Consider the following 17369-nt stretch of genomic DNA (forward strand, 5'->3'; position numbering starts at 1 on the left):
AGTCCAGTAGAGATGGTGGCAGCAATCCTACAATGCAGACTGAGAGGAGGGTGCACATTCTGAAAGACCTTGTGAAGGATTACAAGAGGGAGGATGGCATATACTTGTGGTTCAATGGGTATGAGTCTACTCTCCACATGAACCTGGTCCCTGAAGCACATTGGGGGGCAGCTCTGTGGAAGCACTTTGAGGTAGAGGGGAGGGATACACTGACAGCCTTAGGGGTGCTCAGAGTCTCACCTACACTATCATGAAGGATGCCCTACTCACAAGGTATGGTCTCACCCCTGAGCAGTATAAGGACAAGTTTAGGTCCTCTAAGAAGAAGGAATCCCAAATATGGTTGGAATGTGTTGATTCTTATTGCAGGTCACTGGATGGTTGGGTAAAGGGCAGTAAGGTAACTACGTATGAGGGGCTTTACAATCTGATTGCTTGGGAGCACTTGTACAGTTTATGTTTTCCAGAGCTGCGCCAGCACCTGATTGACAGCAATCTGACTGACCCCAGGAAGCTTGCGCAGGAAGCAGACTGCTGGGAGAGCTCCAGGGTCCAGAATAGGTATGGGGGAGACCACTCCAAGAGTGGGCAGGGTCCCTCTCAGAAGAAAGGGGAGGGGTAGGGTAAACAGGGGGAGTTCTCTAAAGGGCCCCAAACTGATTCCCAGGGTAAGGATTCCTAACCCCCCAATGAAAAGAAGCCATGGTTCTCCAAAGGGAAGTCAGTGGCAGGTGGTCCCCCACGTAAGTGCTATGCATGTGACCAGGTGGGTCATGTGAGGGGGGACCCCAAATGACCCAAAAGTACACCGGCACCCACTGATGCGCCGTCCCAGGGTTTGGCCAGTGTAGCGCTTGGGGAGGAGTTTGTTTCAGGTGGGTGGGAACCAGCTGAGATGACCCTTGTCTCACTAGGAGACCGTGAGATGGTCCAGAGAACCCTAGTGCCAGAAAACACTAAGAAGTACAGGCAGTGGGTGACCATCAATGGACAGAGGGTGGAGGCTCTGAGAGACACAGGAGCCAGTGTGACTACAGTCAGCAGTGGACAACTCAGAGCACCTGTGCAGAGTGGTGCAGGTTCCCTTTGAATGGGGGGGGGGGTCTCATGTTCCTTGAAGGTAGCTGAGAGTCCAACCATGCCTGTTGATTGTCTGCTAGGCAGTGACCTGGAGGATTCCCCTTCGAAGGAGGTAAAACACAGGTCTCACTTGGAGATGTTGGGTCTGCCTGGGTGGGTATGCGTATCCACCCGGTCAATGGCAGCCCGTCAGGATAATCAAGAGCCCCTGGAGCCTGAAACAGTGGCCCAGGGGACCACCAAGAAGAGGAAGGGCAGGGGATGCAGGAAACCAGCCCCAGAAGTTTCCATGGTCCGTGAGGAGGCAGAGCCTGAGGGTGACGCCCTGGAGCCTACAGGGGAACAGGTGGCTGAACTGGGGGAGGCCCCTGAGCTGTCTCAGTGGCAGCAGGAAGGGGGGGTCCCCAGGGAAGCATTCTGTGCAGCACAGAAGACATGCCCTACTTTGGAGGGTTTGCGGCAGCAGGCTGTAGACCATGCTGCTGGCAAGGAGCCAGGATCACACCTGATCTATTGGGAGGATGACCTCCTGTATAGCAAGCCTAGGGTTCCTGACACTGGGTCAGCCCGTGTGCTGGTGGTACCCCAGTGCTTCAGGGCCTTCCTACTGGGGTTGGCTCATGATGTGCCTTTAGCTGGACATTTGGGGCAGGACATGACCTTTGAGAGGCTTGTCACCCACTTTTGCTGGCCCCTAATGCACAGGCACTCAGATGCACTACCCCAGATGGACACTTTCAATTTAAAGTAATGCCATTTGGGATGAAGAATGCCCCTGCCATCTTTCAAAGGTTGGTCAACCAGGTGTTGGCTGGACTGGATGAGTTCAGTGTCGCTTACCTGGATGACATTGCTGTGTTTAGTTCCACATGGGAGGAACATCTGCAACACCTCTGGAGGGTGTTAGAGGCCCTGCAGAAGGCAGGCCTCACTATTAAGGCGAGCAAGTGCCAAATAGGGCAGGGTTCTGTGGTGTACTTAGGACACCAGGTGGGGAGTGGCCAGGTGGCACCCCTACAGCCTAAGATTGACACAATTCTGGCTTGGGAGCCTCCCAAGACCCAGACTGAAGTGAGAGACTTTTTAGGTCTCACAGGATATTACAGGAGGTTTGTTAAGGGATATGGTACCATTGTTACCCCCTTAACCGAGTTGACTTCTAAGAAGCAACCCAGGAAAGTGATCTGGACAGAGGCTTGCCAGAACGCTTTTGATGCCCTGAAGGCTGCCATGTGCACAGCATTTGTGCTGAAGGCACCTGACTACTCCAAGGAGTTTGTTGTGCAAACAGACACCTCAGAGCATGGTATTGGAGCAGTACTCTCACAGCTTAATGAAGAGGGCCTAGATCAACCCGTAGCCTTCATCAGCAGGAGGTTACTACCCAGGGAACGTAGGTGGAGTGCCACAGAACGTGAAGCGTTTGCTGTGGTCTGGGCACTGAAGAAGCTAAGACCCTACTTGTTTGGGACTCACTTCCGAGTTCAGACCGACCACAGGCCCCTCAGATGGTTAATGCAGATAGGGGTGAGAATCCAAAACTGTTGAGGTGGTCCATTTCCCTACAGGGGATGGATTTTATGGTGGAACACCGTCTTGGTACAGAACACGCCAATGCTGATGGTCTGTCCAGGTTCTTCCGCCTTAGTGGTGAGAACTCCCATGAGGCTGGGTAGTTGCTCCCCACTTTTTAGCTGGGGGGACACGTGTTTAATTTTTTATCCTTGGCGTGGTCTCCCTTAACTTTTTGCCTCTGTTGCCCAGATTGTTGATGTGTGCTGGACTCTGATTTTGACTGTTTTTGTTACTCTGGGCACTTTACCGCTGCTAACCAGTGCTAAAGTGCAAGTGCTCCTTTACAAAATGTGTATGTAATTGGTTTACCCATGATTGGCTTACTTGGTTTACTAGTAAGTCCCTATTAAAGTGCACTAGAGGTGCCAGGGCCTGTAAATCGAATGCTACTAGTGGGCTTGCAGCACTGGTTGTGCCACCCACATAAGTAGCTCTGTAATCATGTCTCAGACCTGCCACTGCAGTGTCTGTGTGTGCAGTTTTAACTGTAAATTAGACTTGGCAAGTGTACCCACTTACCAGGCCTAAATCTCCCTTTTCTTACATGTCAGACACCCCTAAGGTAGGCCCTAGGTAGCGCCAAGGGCAGGGTGCAGTGTATGGTTAAGGTAGGACATATAGTAATGTGTTTTATATGTCCTGACAGTGAAATATTGCTAAATTTGTTTTTTCACTGTTACAAGGCCTGTCCCTCTCATAGGTTAACATGGGGGGCTACCTTTAAATCTGATTAAAGTGTAGATTCCCTTTGGGAGCGGATGGACATGTGGAGTTTGGGGTCTCTGAGCTCGCAATTTGAAAATATATCTTTTAGTGAAGTTGGTTTTAAGATTGTGTGTTTGAAAATGCCACTTTTAGAAAGTGAGCATTTTCTTGCTTATGCCATTTCTGTGACTCTGCCTGTTCGTGGATTCCCTGTCTGGGTCAGTCTGACAGTTGGGCTCGTTGCACCTCACACTAGACAGTGACACAAAGGGAGCTGAGCCATCTGTGCTAGGAGGGAGGGGAGAAGTAGTCACTCACACCTGAAAGGGCTGTGCCTGCCCTCACACAATGCAGTCTCCAACACCCTGGTGAGTGTCTGGGGCCTGGCCTGGGCAAGGCAGGATTTCACATTCAAAAGAGACTTTACTTTGAAGTAAGCCTACTTCAAAGGAGAAATTGGGTATAAGAAGGGCATCCAAAACCATAGACTTTAGAAACACTTCTGGAAACAAGAAGAACCTCTGCCTGGAGAAGAGCTGAAGAGCTGAGGAAGAAGAGCTGCCCTGCCTGTGACTGTGCTTTGTGGAGCTATCCTGCAGTTGCTGCTTCTGCCAGAGTAAGAGGGCAAAGACTGGACTTTGTGTGCCTTCCATTGTTGTGTAGCCATTTTAGTTATAGCTCCATGCACGTTAGTTTAACACACTAGGCTGCTGAGCACTTTGACCTAGATATATTTTATTCAGCTTCGCATTGTTATTTTTACAATAACCTGTTTTACGGTATTGTTTTATTTTCATCTATCGAACTGTTTTTGCTGAGCCCAGCACTGTGTTCTCAAACAAGACATTCTTGATCTCTTTGTGCTTCAGTCAAGGCTACAGTTTGGTACATTGCCGGTCAACGTGGTAGAAATTTAGTCTCCAACATTCGTAGAAAATACACATCCTTATGTAGGGACATTTTCTTAGAACATCAGCTGTGTTATTATAAAAACACTTCTTAGTCCCATTACACATTAAGAGGGAGATTCCAGCCAGGGAACCACAACTGTATGCTGATTGCTGAATGCTTCGCTTAAAATGCTAACGCAGACTACAAGCCTTTGCTCAGGTATGAGGGTTGATGTCCTCCCGGGGGAACCTGAAAGGCAGAATTAGAGCTTAACATGCTGTGCTCAGATTATGACTCAGATAGGAAATAGTCCAGAAATCCTAATGGCAATATGATAGCATTATTCTTGTGCTTCACTCTCCTCGTCACCATTTTAATATTGTCATGTTGTGTCATCCTGGTTATTGCAGCTCGCGCTTTGCTATCTAAAATGCAGTTGTTTTATTAAACCAGTCATTAAAACTCATACTGCTTCTTATTATCATTTATATATGTGACTGAATTGTGAATGAGAGAACCGGATGCGATCTGAGTGACCACGACTTCCCTGAGAAGCCTAATATGTCATGCGCTCGGCTGCCCAATCATCCCTATCTTCTGGTAGAGATGAGGCACTGCTAGTTAGCCGGAGCAAAACCCGGATTTAGAGCGACAGGTGTCACCCACAGTGGGTCAGACTCAGTCTCCCACACCGTGGATGATCTTGCTGCTCAAAATCCAGTAGTCTCATTAGAATGATGAGAGCCTACGCGACACGGCGCCGCCAACGTTTGGTCAGGCTCTATTTTTCGGGTCCTCCGGAGTGTCTCTGTCTCATTATATATAATGACACCTCAATGCCGTATGCGGAGACGTCCGTGGTGCTGAGGATTTCCACCACAGCTGTGTAGGTAATCCTACTACAACTGGCGGTTGTTTAAGCTTGAACTTTAAAAGAAAACCCCATTTTGGTGTGCCTTCTCTGAACTCATAGTGTTACTATCATGGTTAATCCCCAACAGATACAAATAGCTGTTAATATGAGACAACCTCTGACAGCACACTTACTAGCAAATGGCCTAACGGCCCAGGGAGGTCCAGTCACATTCGTGGTGGACGCCCATGCAGCATATAGAACAGAACTTTTTTACTCTTGGGTCACATTTCCAGCAGTTGATGGGAACACAAATACATTTCACCAATATACACCTGCGAATGCGTCTGGACAATACAGAGCATACGCATATTTAGAGATACCTCTATCTTATCAAGAACATAATAATTGGCTTGATGGCGCCCTATCCCACACAATATTACCAGTAAGGTTAGGTCCACTAAGTAATGACGGTCCTACCTGGCCTTTATTGGCCACCTATACACCACATCCTGCCGTTGCAAATTTAGCAGTAGCTGAGGTTCGTTGCTTATATATTGAATTAATAGCAATATATAGACGATTAGTACAATTTGTGATGCAAACACTAAATACAAACCCAGCGCGTCTGCTCCAGCACATCCACATGCAGTAACGGCAGGTATAAATCCTGCGACTGTGCATTCGATTATGGGTAAAGTACCCGTCAAACGAGAGTAAACTCCGTTTTGGTTAGCACAGAAAATTAATACGCTGGAGGCAGTATTTCCCCATACGGGACCTCAGGATTAACATAGAATATTAACAATGTGCTTGCCTTTTGGGATGGTCCCTACAGTAGAAAACTGTAATACTTGGGGCACGGTATTTGCAGTGTGCATGTGGCTTCGTGACGTTCCACAGCAGGATCAAGAACGAGAGCTGCCTAAAATAATAGCAGAGACCTATTCAAGTATTGGTCGAGATAGCTTAGGGGCCAGACTACAAAAACTTAAATTTCAGGGTAAATCAAACAAAGATACCCCCAAGCAAGCACCTGAGGGTAATAAGAAACGCTGGGATAAAAAGCAACAAACTCAGAAGAAAGAGAGGGGAGAATCTCCGCGTATGGAGACCCCACAAAATAGGTATAATCTCAGAAATAGAGATAATATAAAAACACCTGATAGATATCAATATACTGATACACGCCAATCTCGTTTCTTTCAGGACTAATCGGAAAAAAGAAATGAGAGAGGTGGGCGATCAGAGCGAAGAACAGAGTACGTGAAATCGAGACAGGAATCACAACGCTCTTCGGAGGTTTCTGTTAAAAAGGAAGAGAAACCCACCCAACAAAAACCACAATTTAAAAAGAAAAAAGTGGCAGCAGTCGCAGTCCGACATGCCACACAGGAAGAGGGTCCTCTTGAAGAACAAGAATTGGGCTCTAGCCTTGCTAGACAGCGTGGTAGAGGTCACAATAGTTCTCCGGCATCTTCTAGAGCATGGGTACTCACAAACTTTTTCTCGGGGGCCAAAATTGCAGTATGGTTTGCGGCCGAGGGCCGCACTGAAGTGACAGCGGGGGGCGGGGCTTAGAGGGGGCGGGGCTTAGAGGGGGAACAACCACCCCACCCCCTTTTTCAAAACAATGCCCCTACCCCAGTAACACACACAGCGCCATCTGCTCTCACCCCTACCCCAGTAACACACACTGCGCCATCTGCACACAGCGCCATCTGCTCCCACCCCTACCCCAGTGACACACACAGCGCCATCTGCTCTTACCCCTACCCCAGTAACACACACAGCGCGCACACACACAGCGCCATCTGCTCTCACCCCTACCCCAGTAACACACACAGCGCCATCTGCTCTCACCCCTACCCCAGTAACACACACTGCGCCATCTGCACACAGCGCCATCTGCTCCCACCCCTACCCCAGTAACACACACAGCGCCATCTGCTCTCACCCCTACCCCAGTAACACACACAGCGCGCACACACACAGCGCCATCTGCTCTCACCCCTACCCCAGTAACACACACAGCGCCATCTGCTCTCACCCCTACCCCAGTAACACACACAGCGCGCACACATACAGCGCCATCTGCTCTCACCCCTACCCCAGTAACACACACAGCGCGCACACACACAGCGCGCACACACACAGCGCCATCTGCTCTCACCCCTACCCCAGTAACACACACACACAGCGCACACACACAGCGCAATCTGCTCTCACGCCTACCCCAGTAACACACTACATTAAAAACAAATAAATAAATAACCAAAGAGCCTTACCTGACTCAAAGCACTGTAAAGATGCCACAAATGTGGAACAGCAGGCAGGCAGGCGGGCAGCAGACGTGGAGCCGGTGACAGGAAGCAGACGACCAAAGCCCCATAAAAGTTAGCTGCAAGCGCTGACTTTTATGGGGCTTTGGCTTCCAGGATCGTCAGGGCACCGCCATAAACAATGGCCGCCGTATGTAAACATAGAGGAGGGCCGCGGGAGCACCGCGGCCCTCTTCTATGTTTACATACTGCTGCCATTATGATGTGGCGTTTGGTGTGTGTCTCCCGGGCTGCCAAGCTAGGTCCGTGGGGCCGCTGGCGGCCCGCGGGCCGTACTTTGAGTACCGTTGTTCTAGAGCATCTGGAGGTGAAAGCAACTGGTGACTTTATACAGGCAGAAACTGCGGACATGCATGTCTCCACGCCTGATAGGGTGTACAAAGTAACGCTGCAGTTAGAAGGAGACATTGAACGCACAATAGATGCAATCTTTTGGGATCGCATAGTAAAAGTATATGATGTCTTGTTGGCCGAACAAGATTGGCCGCCTGACTTTGTCCGTACCTACCCATATGGAGAAGATGTGATTAAGCCTTCTTTCTCACCCCTTGTTCCAGAGGAACTCGCTGAATCCTATTCCATTGAATGGGCTTTGGCACAAGCACCTGCATTATACAGAAATCACGTGGGATGGGATAAAGAATCCCCCTACCATGTAATACCAATTAAGAACAAACCTCAGCCACAACTGCAGTAACCCATAAAACATGAGGCAAAAGCACCAGTGAGAGAAATACTCACGCAATTAGAGTACCAGGGTGTGATTGAACCCTGTGTCTCGCCAATGAATAACCCATTATTCCCCGTAGCTAAGCCAGACCATTCATACAGAATAGTCTTAGACTACAGATATTTCAACAGTGATACACGTACTTATGCTATCCAAAACTCGCACAGCACAGCACTAATGAGCAACATAGTGCGTAAAAAATAAAACACAACACTAGACATCTCCAATGGGTTTTTCTGCCAGAATATTGCGCCTGAGAGTAGAGACTTAAGTTTCAGCGCACTAGGCTCCCAGAAAAAATTCTGTCATTTACCTCAGGGGTATAAGAACAGCCCAGGACTGTTCGCGGCTCGCATCACTGCTATTTTGCACGAGATCGACCCTGAAGCATTGTCCTATGTAGATGATATATATATCTCATGGATGATGAACTACTACAACATTTAAGATGGGTAGCCCGCATTGTTGTAGGGTTTGCCGAATTTGGCTACAAATTTAACTTAAAAAAAACAAAAATAGCCTTCCTCAGCATTTTGGCAGAACTTACATTCCAGATTATGCTACACACATAAAACCTTTATATGACTTGATACGTCCCGATTTTTCAAGTACATTCTGGACAATTGAACATACATGCATTCTTTGAGAGTTGCAGACAGACAGGCTTTCAGCACAACATTTACACACAAGGGACAACAAAACACATTTGGTCATCAGAGTAATAACTGGGGCCATCGGTTTCACCTATGTGACGTTTAATGAAGGTGAGACAGTCCCGATAGCATACAAATCGCATTGTACTCAGCAGCAGAACAACGCTTTGCTCCCACAGAGAAAATTCTCACTGCTGTACACATGGCTGTCATTAAAGAAACACCTCTTGCCCAAGGCAAACGCATTATTGTTGTTTTTCCAATCCCAGCCCTAGAGACTGTTACAAAAGGTAGCGTTCCAAACTCAAAAGCATTACATCCACATTGGATACAATGGGCTATGGGGGTTATTCTAACTTTGGAGGAGTGTTAATCCGTCCCAAAAGTGACGGTAAAGTGACGGATATACCACCAGACGTATTACGAGTTCCATAGGATATAATGGACTCGTAATACGGCTGGTGGTAAATCCGTCACTTTTCCGTCACTTTTGGGACGGATTAACACCTCCTCCAAAGTTAGAATAACCCCCTATGTCTCTGACAGCCACTGATGTAGACTACATTTTTGACCCAAAGCTACAAACTCAGGAATTTCTACAATATGAAATAGAATACCCAGTTCCAGCAAATACTTTGCCTATTGATCAGTATCATAGAGTCATGTACACCGACGGCTCTGCACAACCTGCAATTGGAACTAAACATCAATATTCTGCTTCTTGCGCAGTCGTAAGTGGCTATATGGAGGGTGATAAATTTTGTCCTCTACATACCTTTACACAGACCCTAGGGTATTGTACAGCACAAGTGGCTGAGCTAAAAGCTCTGCTGATGGCACTGGAACACACGGATCTTGCACAGCCTACGCTGATTGTTTGTGATTCATATTACTGTGTCCAGTTCTTTAATGAATACCTGCATTATTGGCGCCAGAATGGGTTCAGAGATTCCAAAGGCAACACCATTAAACACAGACTACTGTGGGGGAAAGTATCTGACCTGAAAGAGACGCTACCGAATGTACATCTTGTACACACACTTGGACACCAGCGCGTTGGAATACATGTTGCTGGAAATACACTGGCAGATGAAGCCGCAAAGTCAGCAGTGGCAATAGCCACTGTAGCTGCAGTGACTCGCTTGAGTTCCGAACCAGACGCAGACATTTGGGCTGCCGTGACAGCTAGGACTGATGGTACGCCATATCCTAAAGGATTTCCTAACAAATATCACTATCGTCTGGGAAGCATGCTGAACACTGAGGTTAAGATACCAGGCGTAGGTGTACGAGACATCCCCAATAAACACATAAGATCACAATTGGTTAAAGCAGCGCATGAGGGGGTGGCATCTGCCGATGCTGGTGTGGCGGCTACAATTTCGATCTTGCAGGCCCGCCATTGGTGGCCAGGTCTCTACAAAGAGACTAAGCAGTATGTCCTTTGTTGTGACATCTGTCAACAAATCAAAGTTTCCACTGCCAAGCGCCCGCCGCAGACACCCCTCTTAATTTCAAACAAACCATTACAATGTGTGTACTTGGACCATTGTGGTCCCTTAACACCTGATAGTGCATACAAATATATCTTAGTCGCTGTTGATTCATGCTCCAGATTTGTATGGGTGTGGCCACAACGCTCTGCTGATGCTCGGACTGTTATTAAAGATTTGCGAGTCTTTATCGGTACACATGCAGTTGCGGCTTTCCATTCGGAACAGGGCCCTGCTTTCGCCTCAAGGGCATTCAGGGACACCATGGCTTCGTTGGGGGTCCAACTCCAGTACTCGTCTCCATTTCATCCCAAGGGAAATAGCGTAGTGGAGCGATTATACCGTGATTTAAAGCAATCCTTAACAGCCAGAGTCTTAGGTACGGGTCATAGTTGGCTTAATCACCTGTATGGAGTCCAGAGAGCACTAAATACCCTGCCTAGAAGGTTCCTGGGGGGGTCGTACTTCATATGAGTGCCTGTTTGGTACTCAAATGTATGTTCCGGATCTTGATGGTCCTGGCGTGGAGGCAGCAGAAACACCTTTTGACATAAATGAACGTGTCACTGTCTTACAGGAATTGCAACAGTTCCGTGATGATAATTCTTCCAAAAGTGCCACCTCCACAGGAATCAAGGATGTGCCTGTAACATCTACCGGCTGAATTCCCAGAATTGGGGATCTTGTACGTGAAAAAAGTTGCAGTGAAAAAGGAATTTGGCCCTTCTTATCGAGCACCAGTCCCTGTACTAGGGTATACACAGTACCAGAACTGTCATTCTGCCACCGTTGGCAGGTGCCAAAGAAAATCGTTTTGTCTCCATTGACAATGTCAAACTACATCATGTGGCCGATTCTGCACAGCTGACCAAGAGGAACATCCAGTAGTTTCCGAATCCCTCTCACTACTGGTGAAGAAGTTCCTCTACAAGTTGTTTACACCAACACTGACACCTCTCCGAGCATGGGGAGGGTGGAAGATGATCTTGCATTAGTTCCACTAACGTCGACTAATTTAGAAACATTTGACCAAGTCAAATTGACTTAAAGTCAAGTGGATGGTGCTGTCTATAGTGTGCCGCCACAGGGAACACCAACTCCACCACGGACAATGGCTCCGCCATTTTCAAGAACTGCCTCTGGTTATTTTGCCGACTTCAACTATGATTTCTCAGACTCATTCGCCTCTTCGACAGCTGGTTTGTCAAGTACACGTAAGCTAACAAACTGGCTTAAAGAAACGTATTTTATTTTTCCATGGAATTATCTATGGCTCTCTTTGACTGTCCTAGCCTTTCTACTTTGGATTGGTTTTGTCATTAACTTTTTCCTGTTAATACATGGTCATTTTTTACCTGAAAGATCGACAGTTGAACTGACGGGGTTGTTTGGGACAAAGTAATGTTTGATATATATGGTCCCACAGAAGTTATTCAAATACCGTATGTGTTCAAATTATCAATGAATGATATAGTGATACCAGGCATTGTTTCTGATGATTGGGATGTGAAAACAGTTGATTCTACGATGACTGAATTGCAATATTATACTGTCTTTGAGAACGAAGATGTTTACCAATTTAAAGAAAATTATGGTGATATGTTTTGCTATAATTACTATGGGCACCATTTCATACATAGAGCGAGCAGTCCCAAAACTATATTTAATTACAAGCAATGGGAACATTGCCCAACTCCACCGCAAGGAAGTTCCAAAACATATTCTGAAAAGTTTGCATATTTTTCTGGGCACAATCAAAAGAATGCTGAGTCATATTATTTTAAGGTACCACCTACTAAGGATATACACATATTATTGACCAATACGAAATTTATATATTCAGAATCCTTTGTTTCCCGGTTATCGATAGAAGGCTATGAATATTGGTCCAAGTCAATTGATCTGAAAAGTGTCTGGGGCACAAAAAATTGGCAAATTAAGGGAAAAAAAACATTGTTTAGAGCGTGCCTCATTCCTGCACAAATGATCTTTTTAAATGAAACAGTGCAACAAACGAGTTGTTTAGGCTTAGCAACAATCATGGAATTAAACATGCCCAGTATACCTGCCCCAGCTAAATTTTCCAAATGGCAAAAATATACGAATGCAACTGAAGATGAGCTCATTGAGTGCGTCCAGAATGGTACGTTTAATGCTTCACTGACACGTCCAGGTGGGTGGTTATTGTGGCCAATAGATACCAATGGGTGTCATCAATGTTTTATTAACTCCTTGGGGGGTTTTAGGACGAGTAGGCCAGACCCTCGCTATATATCAACAGAGCATGCAGACATAATCACAACATATAGGGGGTCATTCCGACCCCAGCGGGCGGCGGGCGCTGCCCGCCGGGCGGAGACCGCCAAAAGACCGTACCGCGGTCAAATGACCACGGCGGTCATTTTGACTTTCCCGCTGGGCAGGCGGGCGACCGCCAAAAGGCCGCCCGCCCGCCCAGCGGGAAAGCCCCAGCAACGATGAAGCCGGCTCCGAATGGAGCCGGCGGAGTTGCTGGTGTGCGACGGGTGCAGTGGCACCCGTCGCGATTTTCAGTGTCTGCTTTGCAGACACTGAAAATCCTAATGGGGCCCTGTTAGGGGGCCCCTGCAGTGCCCATGCCAGTGGCATGGGCACTGCAGGGGCCCCCAGGGGCCCCACGACACCCGTTCCCACCAGCCTCTTGGAACAGGCTGGCGGGAAGGGGGTCGGAATTCCCATGGCGGCGCTGCTTGCAGCGCTGCCGTGGAGGATTCCCTGGGGCAGGGGAAAACCGGCGGGAAACTGCCGGTTTCCATTTTCTGACGGCGGCTTTACCGCTGCAAGCAGAATTGCCCCTGAAGCACCGCCAGCCTGTTGGCGGTGCTTCCTCCGTCCCCGGCCCTGGCGGTCCATGACCGCCAGGGTCGGAATGAGGCCCATAGTGTGGGAAAATTATGCCAGCAGTGGCTAAAATCATCCTCACTAGACGCAGTTAGAGAACACCTCAGTCTCCTGTCTAACTCCACTGACTTACAAGATTTCTTGTCAGGCCCCAGAACACCACGTAGGAAGTGTTTCTTATATGCAGTATACAATGAAATTTGGAAACTTTCCCAACAAGATGCTGCTGCCCAGTTAAGGCAAATAGATCAGGAAAATCTAAAAAAGGCATTAGCTGTTGTGGATAATGGGATTAACACCTTGTCCGACCGGATATACACCATAAACAACATTGTCTCTTCTGCTATAGACATTATACAATCAGATATGTCTTCTTTATGCCATGGACAGAGTCAGATCAGGTCCATTATGCAGTTAGGTTGGATGCTTCAAACATTGAAGGTGGGTCGCATACCATGGCAGCACGTCAGTGCAAGGGAGATATTTTCTTCCTTCAATTTAACGCGACAACAACAACTAATGGCTAAGAAGGGAGCGACTTATGTCATACTTAACATAGATAAATTAGAAAAGTTGCCTTTTACTGTGGCCGAAATACCATCGGCTGAGTGGTTAATACATGGGGTTATTAATCTGCCTATTTCCACACTACAATTCACCTCCTGTTTAAAACACATTCCGGTAGGCAGATATGAAAAGCTGGGCGATAGTTACATCTATGAGGTGTGGGAGCTTCCCTTCACTTACAAATCCTTCAATGGCATGAAAGCGGTCTTTCTTAGTGGTAGTGAATGTGAGACTTCAGTCAGCCATTCGATGATCTGTAAACAGCTGTCCTTGCATGGGGCGTGTAACGCCTCAGCTGCAAACTTGGCTTTTTATCTTGAGGGAGTCCCAGTCCCTTTAATTAGACCCACGTTCCAGGTGCTTTTAAACGGCAGCTACGTCCCTCTCAATAGTGAAGGCTGTTGTGGCATGCGGGCCGGAATAGCTTACGCTGTTTCGGTCTCTAAGGTCGTTACATGCTGCGGGAACGTACTGTTTCCCCCCACTAAATTTGAGGAGGTAGCTGATATTTGGCCTTACATTGATACTTCAAACGTGAATTTTGACAAGTTGAGTAGACTCAAGGCTTTACTGTTTCAAAATCATGTGGCCCTTACATCTGCGCGTGAGACCTACGCACTTCAAGTGGCAAGGTCATCAGCAGAAATATAGTCCCTGTTAAATACGAACTTTCCGAGACACTTTGGTGAACTCGTGGGATGAATATTTAATGCGTCCAGCACGACTGGAATCGCAATTTTTTTCAAAGCTGTTGGTTCTGATTTCGTTCACACCTTCTCCTCCATATTCGGTTTGATACCTTCAGCTATCCACTCAATTTTCGGTAGTATTTTGGGGGGATTTCCCATAACTTTGGCTTTATTAGCTGCCATCCTGCTGTTGCTGTTGTTTATGTGCAATGGCTGTCCTGCCGCAACGAGGAGAAATGACGGCGCTCCCATCAGCCCAGCTGTGTCGTGAGCGTATGATGCAGCATTTTGGAGCAACACTCCTGGAGCAATTGGAGTGTGACTGGTCTTTGTCATTCAGACCGGTTTTGTATTGTGTGCAGCCCGTGTTTCGATGCCTCTGGTGCTCTTTCGAACATGCGCTGGAAGTTTGTCTTTCACAGCAGCGTCCCCCAGCAATTGATGCTGATCTGTTGATGTTCTCGCTGAGGGTTCATTACCAGATATGTACACTGAGGTTGCGTTTGCTACGTGAAGCTAATTATGAGTTACCCTTCCTGTTAGCACCTGGAGTCTCTGGAGAGACTCCTACTCTGCCCTGTGGTGCCCATCCAGTTCCTGGGACCCTGAAAGGAGAAGCTGTCAGCCTAAAAGGAGGAAATCCACGCATAGAGCGCCGTGCGTGGAAAAGATCGACGCGACTCCGATTTGCGGCTGAAGAAACTGCACCCCACCATCTCCTGCTCCGCGGCAGAAAATTGACGCTCGCTGGAAACGCGACAGAAGAATAGATGCACGGAGCAGTAGAAATGACGAGCCACATCGCTGACGGAGACTCGGAGATCGAAACCCTCGCTGCGTGGTTTTTGAATCATCGTACGGCTGGATTTCAGACGCAAGTACCGCTGGGCGTGGAAAAACAACGCAAGGCCTGCCCTGGCCCGAGAGTGCTGACCGGATAGACGCATCGCTCTCCTGCAGGGAGAAGGAACGACGCGCCCGACCCGACGAAAGGAGAAACGACGCAAGGTCCCTCTTGTGAGTGGAATCGACGCATTGCAAGTCCTTTTTGGCGCACACCCGCCCGTGCGGGGTTATTTTTGACGCACCCAAGGTACATTTTCACGCTAACAGTGTTAGTGTGTGTTTAAAACTACTTAAAGACTCTTTTTGCATTTTTATTTATAACTTGACTTGTTTATTGAGGATTTTTGTCGTTTTGGTCTTGTTTTGTGTAGATAAATATTTCCTATTTTTCTAAACCTGTGTTGTGTCATTTTGTAGTGTTTTCATTAAGTTACTTTATGTGTTGGTACAAATACTTTACACCTAGCACTCTGAAGTTAAGCCTACTGCTCTGCCAAGGTACCAAGGGGGTAAGCAGGGGTTAGCTGAGGGTGATTCTCTTTTACCCTGACTAGAGTGAGGGTCCTTGCTTGAACAGGGGGTAACCTGACTGTCAACCAAAGACCCCATTTCTAACAAACGCTTTGCTCCCACTGAGAAAATTCTCACTGCTGCCCAGATGGGTGTCATTAAATTGAGACCTGGGGAAACGTATCATTGTCATATCATTGTCATATCCCCCATCCCAGCCCTTGAGGCTGTTACCAAAGCTAGCGTTCCAAATGCTAAAGCATCACATCCCCGATGGATCCATAGGACAACATCTCTGATTGCCACTGATGTTGATTATATTTTTGACTTAAAATTACAAACCCAAGAGTTTTTGCATAATGAACATGAATATCGAGTTCCAGCAAACACATTGCCTATTGAACAATATCAGACAATTTTGTGCACTGATGGCTCAGCCCAACCTGCTATAGGCACTGTTAGAAATGGGGTCTTTGGCTGGCAGCAAGGTTATCCCCTGCCTAGGTAAGGACCCTCACTCTAGTCAGGGTAACGGAGAATCACCCTTGGTTAACTTCTGCTTACCCCCTCGATAGCTTGGCACGAGCAGGCAGGCTTAACTTCAGAAGCAATGTGTAAAATATTTGTACCAACACACACAGTAACTCAGTGAAAACACTACAAAATGCCAACACAGGTTTAGACAAATAGATAATATTTATCCAAACATAACAAGACCAAAACGACAAAAATCAAACATACACAAGTCAAGATATTAATGTTTTAAAGAATAGGAGTCTTAATCCTTAATCCCAGTGAGAACGCTGTTATTTCACAAAAGTACCTGGGTATCATCAAAATAAAGCCGCATGGGCGAGTGTGCGTCAAAAAAGGCTCACGATGCGTCGATTTCTCACCCGCAAGTGAGAACATGCATCGTTCCTCCTCCGGTCGGCGTTTGTTGTTTCTTCTCTCCCGCAAGAGAGCGATGCGTCAATCCACATGGGCACCTCAGGTCCGGGCAGGCTTTGCGTTGATTTTCTACCCCCAGCAATGTTGTGTTGAGAATCCGGTCGCACAGTATCACAAAACCGTGCTGCGTGGGGTTTGCGTTGTTATCAGCCTCCGTTAGCGGTGTTGTGTGTCGTTTTTCCAGCCACGTTGTGTCAATCTTCCAGCTACGATGCTAGTGGAGCGTTGATTTTAGCCGCAAAGCTAGCAGTGTGTTGTTTATCAGCCGCGTCACTGAAGGTGTGTAAAAAAATAAATTCCCAGCACGGCGGTCTGTGCGTGGATTTTCAGTCCTTGTCTGCCAACTTCACCTTTCAAGGGCCTAGGAACTGGATAGGGCACCACTTGGCAGGGCAGGAGTCTCAGCAGAGTCCCGGTGCTGGTAGGGGAAGTCTTTGATGGCCCTGAGACTTCAACAACAGGAGGCAAGCTCATTTCAAGCCCTTGGAGATTCTTCTCAAGCAGGAATGCACAACAAAGTCCAGTCTTCGTCCCCTTTCTCAGGCAGAAGCAGCAACTGCAGGATAGGCCAACAAAGCACAGTCACCATCAGGGGCAGCACTTC

Source organism: Pleurodeles waltl, chromosome 6 (assembly GCF_031143425.1).
Source record: "Pleurodeles waltl isolate 20211129_DDA chromosome 6, aPleWal1.hap1.20221129, whole genome shotgun sequence".
Lineage (NCBI taxonomy): Eukaryota > Metazoa > Chordata > Amphibia > Caudata > Salamandridae > Pleurodeles > Pleurodeles waltl.